This window comes from Schistocerca americana, chromosome 1, assembly GCF_021461395.2.
Source record: "Schistocerca americana isolate TAMUIC-IGC-003095 chromosome 1, iqSchAmer2.1, whole genome shotgun sequence".
Classification (NCBI taxonomy): domain Eukaryota; kingdom Metazoa; phylum Arthropoda; class Insecta; order Orthoptera; family Acrididae; genus Schistocerca; species Schistocerca americana.
In genome coordinates this window covers 512,973,472-512,989,101 of record NC_060119.1, presented here as the reverse complement: position 1 = coordinate 512,989,101, position 15,630 = coordinate 512,973,472, and the positions used below count along the sequence as shown (strand labels likewise).

General features: G+C 51.7%; 10 non-coding genes across 10 annotated transcripts; all 10 read right to left on the bottom strand.

Annotated features, from left to right (window-relative positions):
* Window positions 1-2,171: 2,171 nt before the first annotated feature.
* On the bottom strand, window positions 2,172-2,243 carry Trnah-gug. Its single transcript has one exon. It is a non-coding gene; the product is annotated as a tRNA-His (tRNA).
* A 6,135-nt stretch (window positions 2,244-8,378) lies between these two features.
* On the bottom strand, window positions 8,379-8,460 carry Trnal-uag. Its single transcript has one exon. It is a non-coding gene; the product is annotated as a tRNA-Leu (tRNA).
* A 747-nt stretch (window positions 8,461-9,207) lies between these two features.
* On the bottom strand, window positions 9,208-9,279 carry Trnah-gug. Its single transcript has one exon. It is a non-coding gene; the product is annotated as a tRNA-His (tRNA).
* A 363-nt stretch (window positions 9,280-9,642) lies between these two features.
* On the bottom strand, window positions 9,643-9,714 carry Trnae-cuc. Its single transcript has one exon. It is a non-coding gene; the product is annotated as a tRNA-Glu (tRNA).
* A 445-nt stretch (window positions 9,715-10,159) lies between these two features.
* Window positions 10,160-10,241, bottom strand: Trnal-uag. Its single transcript has one exon. It is a non-coding gene; the product is annotated as a tRNA-Leu (tRNA).
* Window positions 10,242-10,989: 748 nt separating this feature from the next.
* Trnah-gug lies at window positions 10,990-11,061 on the bottom strand. The gene has a single exon. It is a non-coding gene; the product is annotated as a tRNA-His (tRNA).
* Window positions 11,062-11,424: 363 nt separating this feature from the next.
* On the bottom strand, window positions 11,425-11,496 carry Trnae-cuc. The gene has a single exon. It is a non-coding gene; the product is annotated as a tRNA-Glu (tRNA).
* A 445-nt stretch (window positions 11,497-11,941) lies between these two features.
* Window positions 11,942-12,023, bottom strand: Trnal-uag. Its single transcript has one exon. It is a non-coding gene; the product is annotated as a tRNA-Leu (tRNA).
* A 748-nt stretch (window positions 12,024-12,771) lies between these two features.
* Trnah-gug lies at window positions 12,772-12,843 on the bottom strand. Its single transcript has one exon. It is a non-coding gene; the product is annotated as a tRNA-His (tRNA).
* Window positions 12,844-13,217: 374 nt separating this feature from the next.
* Trnae-cuc lies at window positions 13,218-13,289 on the bottom strand. The gene has a single exon. It is a non-coding gene; the product is annotated as a tRNA-Glu (tRNA).
* Between the last annotated feature and the right edge of the window lie 2,341 nt (window positions 13,290-15,630).

Here is a 15,630-nt window from a genome sequence, read left to right as displayed (position 1 = left end):
CCGTACGCGTCGGCAGCTAGAGCCAGAATACTCGGCCACGTTACCGTTGGAGCAGCAGCCGCAAAACGTTTCCTTTGTACTACAAAGATCACTTCGAAATGGAAGTATCTTGGCAATCGCCGTGCCATGTATTTCCACTGCTCTCCCACTGGAAGCGTCTCTTTAGGCCATCCACAGCAAGAAAAAGCCGTGCCCGCCGTATGGCAGCGACGCCACTTGTCTGTAGCTGTCGCAGTTAAGGAGACAGCGTCAAGAGACGTTTTACATCTACATCTACATCTATACTCCGCGAGCCACCTTACGGTGTGTGGCGGAGGGTACTTATTGTACCACTATCTGATCCCCCCTTCCCTGTTCCATTCACGAATTGCGCGTGGGAAGAACGACTGCTTGTAAGTCTCCGTATTTGCTCTAATTTCTCGGATCTTTTCGTTGTGATCATTACGCGAGATATATGTGGGCGGTAGTAATATGTTGCCCATCTCTTCCCGGAATGTGCTCTCTCGTAATTTCGATAATAAACCTCTCCGTATTGCGTAACGCCTTTCTTGAAGTGTCCGCCACTGGAGCTTGTTCAGCATCTCCGTAACGCTCTCGCGCTGACTAAATGTCCCCATGACGAATCGCGCTGCTTTTCGCTGGATCATGTCTATCTCTTCTATTAATCCAACCTGGTAAGGGTCCCATACTGATGAGCAATACTCAAGAATCGGACGAACAAGCGTTTTGTAAGCTACTTCTTTCGTCGATGAGTCACATTTTCTTAGAATTCTTCCTATGAATCTCAACCTGGCGCCTGCTTTTCCCACTATTTGTTTTATGTGATCATTCCACTTCAGATCGCTCCGGATAGTAACTCCTAAGTATTTTACGGTCGTTACCGCTTCCAATGATTTACCACCTATGGCATAATCGTACTGGAATGGATTTCTGCCCCTATGTATGCGCATTATATTACATTTATCTACGTTTAGGGAAAGCTGCCAGCTGTCGCACCATGCATTAATCCTCTGCAGGTCCTCCTGGAGTACGTACGAGTCTTCTGATGTTGCTACTTTCTTGTAGACAACCGTGTCATCTGCAAATAGCCTCACGGAGCTACCGATGTTGTCAACTAAGTCATTTATGTATATTGTAAACAATAAAGGTCCTATCACGCTTCCCTGCGGTACTCCCGAAATTACCTCTACATCTGCAGATTTTGAACCGTTAAGAATGACATGTTGTGTTCTTTCTTCTAGGAAATCCTGAATCCAATCACAAACCTGGTCCGATATTCCGTAAGCTCGTATTTTTTTCACTAAACGTAAGTGCGGAACCGTATCAAATGCCTTCCTGAAGTCCAGGAATACGGCATCAATCTGCTCGCCAGTGTCTACGGCACTGTGAATTTCTTGGGCAAATAGGGCGAGCTGAGTTTCACATGATCTCTGTTTGCGGAATCCATGTTGGTTATGATGAAGGAGATTTGTATTATCTAAGAACGTCATAATACGAGAACACAAAACATGTTCCATTATTCTACAACAGATTGACGTAAGCGAAATAGGCCTATAATTATTCGCATCTGATTTATGACCCTTCTTGAAAATGGGAACGACCTGCGCTTTCTTCCAGTCGCTAGGTACTTTACGTTCTTCCAGTGCCGTGACCAGGTTTCGAACCTGGGCTTTCCGTAACCACTAAAGTATCGTAGCTGTAACTGTCAGGCGGAGCTAGAGTGCTCCATGTATCAAACATATGTGAGCTCAAGGAGGTTACACTTGAAGAAAAAGCGGCAGGTTAACGCGATCACAGCAAAGCCCCCGGCAGCTTCGGGACTCGAAACCGCGCCTACAGAGAGACTGGTGCCTGAAACCAGCGCCTTAAAGCACTCGGCCACGCTACATGCGCTGCTTGGTGCGCCAAGTGTTCCTAGCATTTGTACAAACAGTGCACGCCACAGCTTCCTGTTCTGCTGGGACTGGCTGCTCATCCATCGCACTTCAAACAACTGCCCTTTTCGACTACAGAGAGCAGCGGACGTCTGCGCTCTGGGAGGCGACATTACGTGTTGGGGATGAAGTGGTAGGGCAAACTGCGGCCTGCGGAACACGACCGAAAAAGTCAAGAGAGTACTGTCATTTCGAGTACTCGTCATTGCAACGGCAGCAAGGCAAAACTTTCAAAATTGCCGTGACCAGGATTCGAACCTGGGTTATTGCGGCCACAACGCAATGTCCTAACCACTAGACGATCACGGCCACGGACGCGCCCGCGAAAGCAGCTGCCTGTAATGCAAGTGGCGATACACAGCAGAGCCTAGGCCAAGGTGTACGCCACAGCAGTGTGAGACACGGTCTCCATCACATGTATACGAGCAAATGAACGTGCCTGCGCTGTCAGGACACTAACTACAGTGGTTAGCTGCATTCACCTCCGTGGCAATGTCTTGCAGTCCCCCAAGCCTCTTGACTACAGGTATGTGGCTGGATAACAAGTGGATAGACGCTTCATCTCTCTCGCCGTCAGGTGTTGCCGTGAATCATACTTAACGTAGCTTTCTGCACGCGTCAGCGTAGCAAAGTCGAGACAAGTCGCATAAGAGGAGCAACAAAAACGCGCGATTCCGGTACCGGGAATCGAACCCGGGCCTCCTGGGTGAGAGCCAGGTATCCTAGCCACTTTTTGTTTTTTTTTTTTTTTTGTTTTTTTTTCCACCGCTCTACCAACTTTCTTTTTAAGAAGCCTTAACCACTTTTTTTTTTTTTTTTTTTATACATTACAACATGAAAATGAAGAAGCCCCTCCTGGGCCAAAATCATATAGTTCCCTTCCGGAACGCATGTCCGCTGGGGACAGTAGGGAGATAGACTTTCCGGACGCTAGGCCGTCTTCTCGATGCTAATTTATAACCGGTGAATTCGGAGAGGTTTTTTTTTTTTTTTTTTTTTTTTTTTAATTGATGCATGGATTCTTCGTGTATCGTTACACAATTGTTACCTGTGTAGATACCAGCATCGCCATACAGCGATATATAGACTAACTGCTCATGCCTATCGTCAACGGTTCGCCAGAAAGTCTTCAAACACCTTCATAAGAAAATGGGCATAATGTTTGCGGTATGTCTGTGTTCGCTTCAGTATCCAGTGTTGGGTCTCCAAGAATGATCTGTACTCGCCCACGTCATGCTCCGACGTGCTGAATAGGTAGTACACAGTTATCCCCATTAACCAATGTACTGCGTGTCTCTTCGTTCGCGGGTACGGGTTATCATCAGGGCAGAGTAGGGACATCATTGAAATGGCGTGCGGCGCCGTGCGTTGGATGAAGGCCAATAGGCGACAAAGCAGTTGGCACACGTCCTTTGCAGCCCCGCAAACTAGCCGGTGGAGGTCCGTATCGTGCAGTTGGCACGTCGGGCAAAGCGGCGACGCCGCGAGATGAATCTGGTTCAGACGTGACTGCGTCGGGTATTTACGATTCACGTAATAGTACCATGTGGCCCGCGCCGCCGTCGGTAAGTTAGGGGGGTGGATATTGCACCAGACCGCAGTCCAGTCGTACCGAGGATATTTGCTTTCGACCACGTTCCGGCGCTGTCGCAACATGAGGGTGCCGTACACACTGCGGACTGCGGGCAGGTCGTCAATAGGCAGCATCTTCCGCAAGTAACTGTAGTCCAGCAGAAAAGTCCGGCAGTGGCACAAGGCCGTTGGGATGTGGTGAATATCGATCGGCGGGTCCAGGTTGGGGGGCACGATTTCCGTCAGGAGGAAGGAGATCAGACGGTTATGGTCGCGTTTCCAATGCCATAGCGTCAGTCGCACGAACAACGCCAAGGCCTTGACGTAGACATTGATGAGTCCGAGGCCGCCAGCTATCAGCGGGAGAGTGAGCGTCGCGTGACTTACTTTAAAGAGATGTCCGTGGTTCACGTAATGGCCGAAGACTGCCTGGAGTCTGTCCGCTGTCGCCCGCGGCATGGGAAATATTCGCGCTATATATATAATCTTCGACACCAGGTAGGCGTTAACGAATTCGACCTTCTGCAGCGCATCGAGGGACCGTAAGGTGTGTAGTCGGATACTGGCGCGGATATTGTGCAAGAGGCGTTTGTAGTTGAGAGCGATCGTGCGGCGCATATTCTTAGTGTACGTTACTCCCAAACATTTCATCTCTGTAAGCACCTTAATGCGGGTTTCTGGTTGCGCGGGTAACCCGCGTCCAATGTGCATAATTCCCGATTTCCGCCTGTTGAGCTGTGCACCAGCCGCTTTGCCGTATCTCTCAATCAGAGCTATTGCCATATCAACCTCTGCGTTCGAACGTACTAAGATGACGACATCATCCGCGTAAGCCCGGTACACAAATTTATCTTCTCGCATAGTGACGCCCCGTAGCGTTGTGTGGAGTTGAACCAACAGCGGCTCAATCGCGAGGGCAAACAAGCTCATGGAGAGGGGACACCCCTGTCTGACAGAGCAGTGTATCTGTACGGGTCCTGCTAAAAGTCCGTTTACTAAGATCATTGACTCTGATCCATGAAGAAGCCGCAAGACAGACGCAATGAGCCGTTGTGGAACACTCATCGCCGTCATTGTTTCGCTGAGAAAGTCATGGCCGACTGCATCAAAGGCTTTTTCTAAGTCGACAGCAAGCATGGCACCTTGCATTCTACACGCATCTGCGATGGCTATCAGATCACGGTAGTCACACAACGCCATATGAATAGCGCGATTGTCACCGACTCCAGTCTGGTCTTTTCCCGTTAACAGTGTAAGGGCCGGTCGGAAGCGAAGGGCCAGGAGTCGTGCAAAGAGTTTGTAATCACTGTTAAGCAGTGTTATCGGCCGGAATTGATGCACAGAGTATCCGGAAGATGTCTTCGGGACTGGAATGATTAGTCCCTGCGTAAATTCGCGAGGGACTGCCACCTCAGGATTGAGTAGCTCCTGGCACATCTGTCTCAACATCGGCGTGAGGATACTTTGAAATTCTCTGTAGAATTCTATAGGCAGTCCATCGGGCCCAGGGGCTTTATTCTTGCAACCCTTGGCCAAAGCCGTCGCCACTTCCTCTTCTGTCACATCTTCCTGCAGTGCATCAACAGTGGCGCGATCGAGTCGGCGCGGCAGGGCCGTGAGTATGTCATTAAGTGCCTCTCGATCTGGCGTCTTCTGCGAGTACAGACTGGCATAGTACTCCACGAACCCTTTTTTGATCTCGGCCTGTGTGGTTAACCGCCGGCCGTCCACCGTCCGAAGTGCCGTGATGAGTTTGCGTGTATACTGCCGCTTTTCCCCTACCACGTGGTGCAATGAGGGTCGTTCGTGCGCGACCTCATATCCCAGTCGTGCTCGAATGACGGTTCCATCCATCTTGTGGCGCATGAGATGCAACAGTTTGGCTTTGACGCGGTTGATTTCCACAAGACTAACCGGTCGTTGTGCGGGACGGTTGTACATGTCACGGAGAACACTAAAGTAAAATTCCACCGTCGCATTGTACCATTGCATCCTCTCGCGGGAGTAGTTCATTAGTGTCCTCCTCAAGGCCGGTTTGGCGCAATGTAGCCACCAGAGGAGCACCGACTGATAGGCGTGTGTGCGACGTAAGCAGTTCGTCCAGGTTTCGGTGACTTGTACACGGCAATCACGATCCTGCAGAACAGCGACATTCAATTTCCACAATCCTCTGCCGCGATAGGTTGCCTGGCGCGCCAGAGTGATGGTGCAGATATACGCCAAATGATCTGAAAAGATCGTCGGCCAGAGTTCCGACTGCTGAAGACTGAGACGAAGCCCGCGCGACGTATATATGCGGTCCAGGCGGCTCGCTGACGTAGCCGTGAAGTACGTGAACCCCGGCGCGTCTCCATGAAGGCAGGTCCATGTGTCCAGCAAGGCCATGTCACGTATAATGGCAGAGAGCTCCGGGCATGTGTTGTAGTTCGGCGTCTGGTCGCGGGGTGACAGCACGCAGTTGAAGTCACCTCCGAAAACGACGTGATCATACCTGCCCGCGAACAGGGGCATTATGTCAGTCCTATAGAATTCCGAGCGGGCGCCTCTATTACTTGAGCCAGATGGAGCGTAGACATTAATGATGCGGACGCCAGCGAGCGTAAGCGCTGTACCTCTCGCCGAAGGTAGAAAAGCGACGTCCGTAACTTCGAGACCCTCTTTGGTTAAAATGGCAGTGCCCAATTCGTGTGCGGTACCAGGATGGACATGAGCGGTATATGTGCGCAAGGACTGGAGATCCGACTCCCTGACCTCCTGTAACAGGGCGATATCGACTTCCGCCGCTCGTAACATGTCACTGAGAAGCTGCAGTTTACGAGCACTGCTGATTTTATTAATGTTGATTGTCGCTATGCGATACGCCTGTTGAGGGTTCATTGGACACATCGCCGCGGCACCTTCTGCTTTTAGGTTCGCTGTGCTTTCTCCGAGCCGTCGATCGGCTCACTTGATCCTGGTCGGAATGCGTTACCCATGGTACCATGGGTGTCGTCCACGGCCAGTGGTTTATCCGTCGGTCCGGAATCCTGAGCGTCAAGCTCAACATCATCAGCCCAATTTACTTCATTATGCACAGGGGCGGGGCGGAGCAAGTTCGGAAGGTTGCGATCCGGCTCATCACATGGTTCAAGGGGTCGCGTCGTACTCACATCCATAGGGGTCGCACTGCAGGCGTCAACGCCACCGCGACCAGGGGGGCTGGCCTCTCGCTGCGTAGGGGCCCGGTCTGTCGCAGAACACGTCGCCGGAGTGCCGCGCTGCGTTTGCGCAATCCGTGTGGCTTTTTCACGATATGGGCGAGCTTCTTCGCCAGCATCTGGGGGAGCGATACGTTGTTTCTTGCGCTTCTTTTGTTGGTGCCGAGAAGTATGGGCTTCCTCCGCGTCTGAAGGTTGAGACTGTCCCGCACTAGGTGTTTCGGAGTCCGCTCCCGTCTCGGGCGTCACGTCAGAGACCACGTCCATCACTTCCGTCCGCGGAGGGTCCACATGCGCGGAGACATCCGGACTGGGGGCGTCTGAAGCCGGCCGCACAGAGTGGTCGACCACCGGGGCATCCTGCAGCATGGCCTGCTCCTGTGATGCAGCGGGAGGATCGGTAACAGCGGGGAATGGCACCGCAGCTCCTCGCGCAGCCGCGACATACGTAAGTGGCATAGCTTGGGACCGCTGCGGATCGAGGTTCTCGCCCACAGGCAATTGTGCAATTCGTCGTTGTAGACAGTCCGATCGTACGTGACCTTCTTTGCCACAACCAGAGCATGTACGAGGTTGTCCATCATACATGACGATCGCTCTGCAGCCACAAATGTATACGTAGGAGGGGATATGTTTCTGAAGGTCGATTATCACTTGACGGACACCATTAAGAACAGGGTACGTCTCAAAGCTCAACCACTTCTCCTCTGTGTGGGCGAGGACCGTCCCATAATTTTGCAGGGCCGAGATTACTTGGTGGGCAGTCACCTCAAATGGTAGTTCAAAGACACGTACCGTTCGGATTCCAATGCCCGCTGGTTCCACAAGGACTGTCCCTACATTGCCATCGGAGTGAAGGAACTTATAAGAGCCTCCCGACGTCCGAATCAGTCGGTCACAGCAATCGTCATTGATAAGTTTCACATACACAACACTTGCCACTATCGAAAGATGAATACCAAATAGTTCGTTTGGATCTAATTTCACTACCTCTCTCAAAAAACGTTCAACTTCAAGCGCTTTGGGTCGGGCAAAGCGGTTCTCAAACGTGAACTTGACAGTCGACTTTCGTATAGTATGAGCCATGTGAACGTTGCCTATACGATGGACGCTGCGCTGCTATCACAACACTCACCGCCTCAGCTAAGCTGCTGGTCGCGGCTGGGACGTAAACAGCACGTCCGCGCCGCACGGCTTCTCAAGCCCGACTATCCACTAGACCACACCGGATAACGACGGCAGTGCTCTTTCCAGCGAACGCAGCAGCCACCCACGGTTAACTGACGACAACTGTAAAAAATCCACTCTCTCGCGTTATAGAACGGCGTGCTCCGGACGCATTTCGTGGAGACGGACGCCAGCAATGATGAGAGCAAAAGGTGCCTGAAAATCCTGTCGTTGCACCACGCACTGTTCTACGACAATTCACCAAGCAGACGCTCACGCCTTGTTGTGCTGTTTCCTTTGCGGGCAATGAGTGCATCTGCCTTCGACACAGGAAACATTACACGTTTGGCAGCTGTGGGATTGGAACCCACGCCTCCGAAGAGAATGGTGCCTGAAACCAGCGCCTTAGACCGCTCGGCCACGCTACCTACACAACACGCGCGTCACAAGAGCTGCGTCCTACCCCACGAGAACACACCGCAACGGCACAAAAATGAGATGTAAAAAGTGGCAACGGTGGGATTCGAACCCACGCCTCCGAAGAGACTGGTGCCTAAAACCAGCGCCTTAGACCGCTCGGCCACGTTACCGTTGGAGCAGCAGCCGCAAAACGTTTCCTTTGTACTACAAAGATCACTTCGAAATGGAAGTATCTTGGCAATCGCCGTGCCATGTATTTCCACTGCTCTCCCACTGGAAGCGTCTCTTTAGGCCATCCACAGCAAGAAAAAGCCGTGCCCGCCGTATGGCAGCGACGCCACTTGTCTGTAGCTGTCGCAGTTAAGGAGACAGCGTCAAGAGACGTTTTCGTGCCGTGACCAGGTTTCGAACCTGGGCTTTCCGTAACCACTAAAGTATCGTAGCCGTAACTGTCAGGCGGAGCTAGAGTGCTCCATGTATCAAACATATGTGAGCTCAAGGAGGTTACACTTGAAGAAAAAGCGGCAGGTTAACGCGATCACAGCAAAGCCCCCGGCAGCTACGGGATTCGAAACCGCGCCTACAGAGACACTGGTGCCTTAAACCAGCGCTTTAAAGCGCTCGGCCACGCTACATGCGCTGCTTGGTGCGCCAGTGTTCCTAGCATTTGTACAAACAGTGCACGCCACAGCTTCCTGTTCTGCTGGGACTGGCTGCTCATCCATCGCACTTCAAACAACTGCCCTTTTCGACTACAGAGAGCAGCGGACGTCTGCGCTCTGGGAGGCGACATTACGTGTTGGGGATGAAGTGGTAGGGCAAACTGCGGCCTGCGGAACACGACCGAAAAAGTCAAGAGAGTACTGTCATTTCGAGTACTCGTCATTGCAACGGCAGCAAGGCAAAACTTTCAAAATTGCCGTGACCAGGATTCGAACCTGGGTTATTGCGGCCACAACGCAATGTCCTAACCACTAGACGATCACGGCCACGGACGCGCCCGCGAAAGCAGCTGCCTGTAATGCAAGTGGCGATACACAGCAGAGCCTAGGCCAAGGTGTACGCCACAGCAGTGTGAGACACGGTCTCCATCACATGTATACGAGCAAATGAACGTGCCTGCGCTGTCAGGACACTAACTACAGTGGTTAGCTGCATTCACCTCCGTGGCAATGTCTTGCAGTCCCCCAAGCCTCTTGACTACAGGTATGTGGCTGGATAACAAGTGGATAGACGCTTCATCTCTCTCGCCGTCAGGTGTTGCCGTGAATCATACTTAACGTAGCTTTCTGCACGCGTCAGCGTAGCAAAGTCGAGACAAGTCGCATAAGAGGAGCAACAAAAACGCGCGATTCCGGTACCGGGAATCGAACCCGGGCCTCCTGGGTGAGAGCCAGGTATCCTAGCCACTAGACCACACCGGATAACGACGGCAGTGCTCTTTCCAGCGAACGCAGCAGCCACCCACGGTTAACTGACGACAACTGTAAAAAATCCACTCTCTCGCGTTATAGAACGGCGTGCTCCGGACGCATTTCGTGGAGACGGACGCCAGCAATGATGAGAGCAAAAGGTGCCTACAAATCCTGTCGTTGCACCACGCACTGTTCTACGACAATTCACCAAGCAGACGCTCACGCCTTGTTGTGTTGTTTCCTTTGCGGGCAATGAGTGCATCTGCCTTCGACACAGGAAACATTACACGTTTGGCAGCTGTGGGATTGGAACCCACGCCTCCGAAGAGAATGGTGCCTGAAACCAGCGCCTTAGACCGCTCGGCCACGCTACCTACACAACACGCGCGTCACAAGAGCTGCGTCCTACCCCACGAGAACACACCGCAACGGCACAAAAATGAGATGTAAAAAGTGGCAACGGTGGGATTCGAACCCACGCCTCCGAAGAGACTGGTGCCTAAAACCAGCGCCTTAGACCGCTCGGCCACGTTACCGTTGGAGCAGCAGCCGCAAAACGTTTCCTTTGTACTACAAAGATCACTTCGAAATGGAAGTATCTTGGCAATCGCCGTGCCATGTATTTCCACTGCTCTCCCACTGGAAGCGTCTCTTTAGGCCATCCACAGCAAGAAAAAGCCGTGCCCGCCGTATGGCAGCGACGCCACTTGTCTGTAGCTGTCGCAGTTAAGGAGACAGCGTCAAGAGACGTTTTCGTGCCGTGACCAGGTTTCGAACCTGGGCTTTCCGTAACCACTAAAGTATCGTAGCTGTAACTGTCAGGCGGAGCTAGAGTGCTCCATGTATCAAACATATGTGAGCTCAAGGAGGTTACACTTGAAGAAAAAGCGGCAGGTTAACGCGATCACAGCAAAGCCCCCGGCAGCTACGGGACTCGAAACCGCGCCTACAGAGAGACTGGTGCCTGAAACCAGCGCCTTAAAGCACTCGGCCACGCTACATGCGCTGCTTGGTGCGCCAAGTGTTCCTAGCATTTGTACAAACAGTGCACGCCACAGCTTCCTGTTCTGCTGGGACTGGCTGCTCATCCATCGCACTTCAAACAACTGCCCTTTTCGACTACAGAGAGCAGCGGACGTCTGCGCTCTGGGAGGCGACATTACGTGTTGGGGATGAAGTGGTAGGGCAAACTGCGGCCTGCGGAACACGACCGAAAAAGTCAAGAGAGTACTGTCATTTCGAGTACTCGTCATTGCAACGGCAGCAAGGCAAAACTTTCAAAATTGCCGTGACCAGGATTCGAACCTGGGTTATTGCGGCCACAACGCAATGTCCTAACCACTAGACGATCACGGCCACGGACGCGCCCGCGAAAGCAGCTGCCTGTAATGCAAGTGGCGATACACAGCAGAGCCTAGGCCAAGGTGTACGCCACAGCAGTGTGAGACACGGTCTCCATCACATGTATACGAGCAAATGAACGTGCCTGCGCTGTCAGGACACTAACTACAGTGGTTAGCTGCATTCACCTCCGTGGCAATGTCTTGCAGTCCCCCAAGCCTCTTGACTACAGGTATGTGGCTGGATAACAAGTGGATAGACGCTTCATCTCTCTCGCCGTCAGGTGTTGCCGTGAATCATACTTAACGTAGCTTTCTGCACGCGTCAGCGTAGCAAAGTCGAGACAAGTCGCATAAGAGGAGCAACAAAAACGCGCGATTCCGGTACCGGGAATCGAACCCGGGCCTCCTGGGTGAGAGCCAGGTATCCTAGCCACTAGACCACACCGGATAACGACGGCAGTGCTCTTTCCAGCGAACGCAGCAGCCACCCACGGTTAACTGACGACAACTGTAAAAAATCCACTCTCTCGCGTTATAGAACGGCGTGCTCCGGACGCATTTCGTGGAGACGGACGCCAGCAATGATGAGAGCAAAAGGTGCCTACAAATCCTGTCGTTGCACCACGCACTGTTCTACGACAATTCACCAAGCAGACGCTCACGCCTTGTTGTGTTGTTTCCTTTGCGGGCAATGAGTGCATCTGCCTTCGACACAGGAAACATTACACGTTTGGCAGCTGTGGGATTGGAACCCACGCCTCCGAAGAGAATGGTGCCTGAAACCAGCGCCTTAGACCGCTCGGCCACGCTACCTACACAACACGCGCGTCACAAGAGCTGCGTCCTACCCCACGAGAACACACCGCAACGGCACAAAAATGAGATGTAAAAAGTGGCAACGGTGGGATTCGAACCCACGCCTCCGAAGAGACTGGTGCCTAAAACCAGCGCCTTAGACCGCTCGGCCACGTTACCGTTGGAGCAGCAGCCGCAAAACGTTTCCTTTGTACTACAAAGATCACTTCGAAATGGAAGTATCTTGGCAATCGCCGTGCCATGTATTTCCACTGCTCTCCCACTGGAAGCGTCTCTTTAGGCCATCCACAGCAAGAAAAAGCCGTGCCCGCCGTATGGCAGCGACGCCACTTGTCTGTAGCTGTCGCAGTTAAGGAGACAGCGTCAAGAGACGTTTTCGTGCCGTGACCAGGTTTCGAACCTGGGCTTTCCGTAACCACTAAAGTATCGTAGCTGTAACTGTCAGGCGGAGCTAGAGTGCTCCATGTATCAAACATATGTGAGCTCAAGGAGGTTACACTTGAAGAAAAAGCGGCAGGTTAACGCGATCACAGCAAAGCCCCCGGCAGCTACGGGACTCGAAACCGCGCCTACAGAGAGACTGGTGCCTGAAACCAGCGCCTTAAAGCACTCGGCCACGCTACATGCGCTGCTTGGTGCGCCAAGTGTTCCTAGCATTTGTACAAACAGTGCACGCCACAGCTTCCTGTTCTGCTGGGACTGGCTGCTCATCCATCGCACTTCAAACAACTGCCCTTTTCGACTACAGAGAGCAGCGGACGTCTGCGCTCTGGGAGGCGACATTACGTGTTGGGGATGAAGTGGTAGGGCAAACTGCGGCCTGCGGAACACGACCGAAAAAGTCAAGAGAGTACTGTCATTTCGAGTACTCGTCATTGCAACGGCAGCAAGGCAAAACTTTCAAAATTGCCGTGACCAGGATTCGAACCTGGGTTATTGCGGCCACAACGCAATGTCCTAACCACTAGACGATCACGGCCACGGACGCGCCCGCGAAAGCAGCTGCCTGTAATGCAAGTGGCGATACACAGCAGAGCCTAGGCCAAGGTGTACGCCACAGCAGTGTGAGACACGGTCTCCATCACATGTATACGAGCAAATGAACGTGCCTGCGCTGTCAGGACACTAACTACAGTGGTTAGCTGCATTCACCTCCGTGGCAATGTCTTGCAGTCCCCCAAGCCTCTTGACTACAGGTATATGGCTGGATAACAAGTGGATAGACGCTTCATCTCTCTCGCCGTCAGGTGTTGCCGTGAATCATACTTAACGTAGCTTTGTGCACGCGTCAGCGTAGCGTCAGTCGAGCAAAGTCGAGACAAGTCGCATAAGAGGAGCAACAAAAACGCGCTATTCCGGTACCGGGAATCGAACCCGGGCCTCCTGGGTGAGAGCCAGGTATCCTAGCCACTAGACCACACCGGATAACGACGGCAGTGCTCTTTCCAGCGAACGCAGCAGCCACCCACGGTTAACTGACGACAACTGTAAAGAATCCTCTTGAAGTGAAAGTGCGTGCCTATAATGACAGCGAAGCAGTCGCTTTGCGCCTACACGCCATAAAATAAAAATGTAATAGTAACAGCGCATAAGGCGCTTTTCACCTAAAACTCAATAAAAGAAGGAATAAAATTTGAAAAAAAAGAATAAAAATTCAAATACTGCCTGGGTTAGTCCTCTCAGTTACAGGGAAGGAACACCCTTCACACGTCCCATGATATTATGTCCAAAATGCTTCGTGGCGGCCAGTAAAATAAGTAACGAAAAAAAGTTACAAAAAATAAAAACATCGACACATGTCAAAGGAATGAGTATACTCCCGAACATTCCGAACTGTCTGGCGGATAAAGAGAAGGAAAACACAATTCTCTCCGACGTGTTAGAAAAAGAATGTAAAAATCCTCCTTTCTTGAAAACCAAACAATCTCCGTGGCAGCGCCGTGCGCAACGCATCCGTGATTGTACGCCGATGACGGAGGAACCAGACGTTGAAAAAAATGAATAAAAACATAAAGAAATCGTAATTTCCACGTTGCAGACCTGCACAAGCGGTAGCATCGTACTTGTTCAATATTCACTCTGCCGATAGCATTCAATGTGCATTAACCATGTTTCCGTAGCTGGAGACAATTCAACACACAGAAGGAAATAAAGATTGCAGCAGTGAAGTGTATATTACAGCAGTTTGTCGTGGACAAATGCGAGTGTAATTTGCAGAGAATTGGCAAAGAGTTGGTGAGAATCCTTCCTGGTTTTGGTAAGGTCATGTTGCGTAGACAAATAAACCAAATAGGCATAGTCGCCCGTAAGTCGCAATTGCAGGATGGCGAACACAGTGTGAGCCACGATCCATGCAGTGGCGGCACGCTTCGTATGTGGATATGGGTTGAAGTCTGGGATCAAAGCCGTGTCCGCAGAAAAAATGGCAGCTCTGGTCCGGTTGATAAGTGCGAGCATCCTGGCGGCAATGTTCCAAGTCGACTGTGACCTCAGACACACGAAACGATGTTCTAAGGTGTCGTCTTGTCGACAGTCTTCACACGCTCGACGGAGATAAGTGGATGCGGCTCAGCTTTTCGTTGGTGGGGAGAATTCTGTTAACCACTTGGTACCAAAAGCTGCTGACGTCCGCTGACAGGAAGGGAGCGTGAACGTGAGCCCACGCCGTCCTCCACGCAGATCGCGGGTAGCGCGCCTCCATCTTATTACCGACTGGCCGTCCTCTTAGTCCCTGGTAGACACCTTTCACAGTCCGTGTTCGATGGTCGAGGACGTCGGCGGCGAGATAACTTTTCTGAATGAAGTATTCTCGAACATAACGCAGTTGGAACGGTATTGTAGTCGGGTCGAGAGGTGCTGCTTCAGATAGAGGACGATGAATAGCGAACAGAACAGCTGTGGGGCTCGACGGATCCTGTTCAATGGTGTCGCTCGTCCGATGAAGGAGCAACGCTGCGGCTTTCATAGCAAAATGAATGAGGCCGAGTCCACCCTGTTCGAGCGGTAAAGTACATGTTTCGTAAGACACCTTGAAAATATGTCCCCGCCACAATAGCCAATAGACTGCATGTGTGATGGCTCTGCCCAAATTTTTAGGTACCGGAAATAACTGAGCGAGATACCAGGCCTTACTCAGCAAGAAAACATTTATTAAAAGCACCCGCTGTGTTAATGCTAGGGTGCGAGTAGCAGACAGACTAGCCAGAGCTCGGATGCCATTTAAGACAATACGCCAGTTGTAGGACGCAGTCTGTAGCAGATTGGCTTGAAAATGAACACCCAAAATTTTGTGTTCCTGTTTCACTGTAAACCACGGGCGATGGAAGCCCCGTGTCGCAGCATAAATGGGCAGAAAAACCGTCTTATGGGTATTGATGCTCGCACCGGATGCACGTTCATACTGGGTGAGGACTGCACGGATGGTGTCAAAGTCGGTGGCCGAGGACACCAAGAGGCCAAGGTCATCGGCATAAGCGCGACAAACGTGCTTCTCATCACCAATACGTATTCCCCTACAAACACTGTGCAATTTACGCAACAAAGGATCTAAGGAAATTGAGTAAAGCGCCATTGACAGAGGGCACCCTTGTTTGACAGAACAACGGAGCGGAAAAGGTTCCGACAAAAATCCATTGATGCTAATCCGTGAGGTGGAATTTTTGAAAAGGCTAAAAATCATAGTTATATACTTTACACCGAAACCAAATTTCTGAAGCACTCGGCGGAGATATAGGTGGCTAACTCTGTCAAAAGACATTGCAAAATC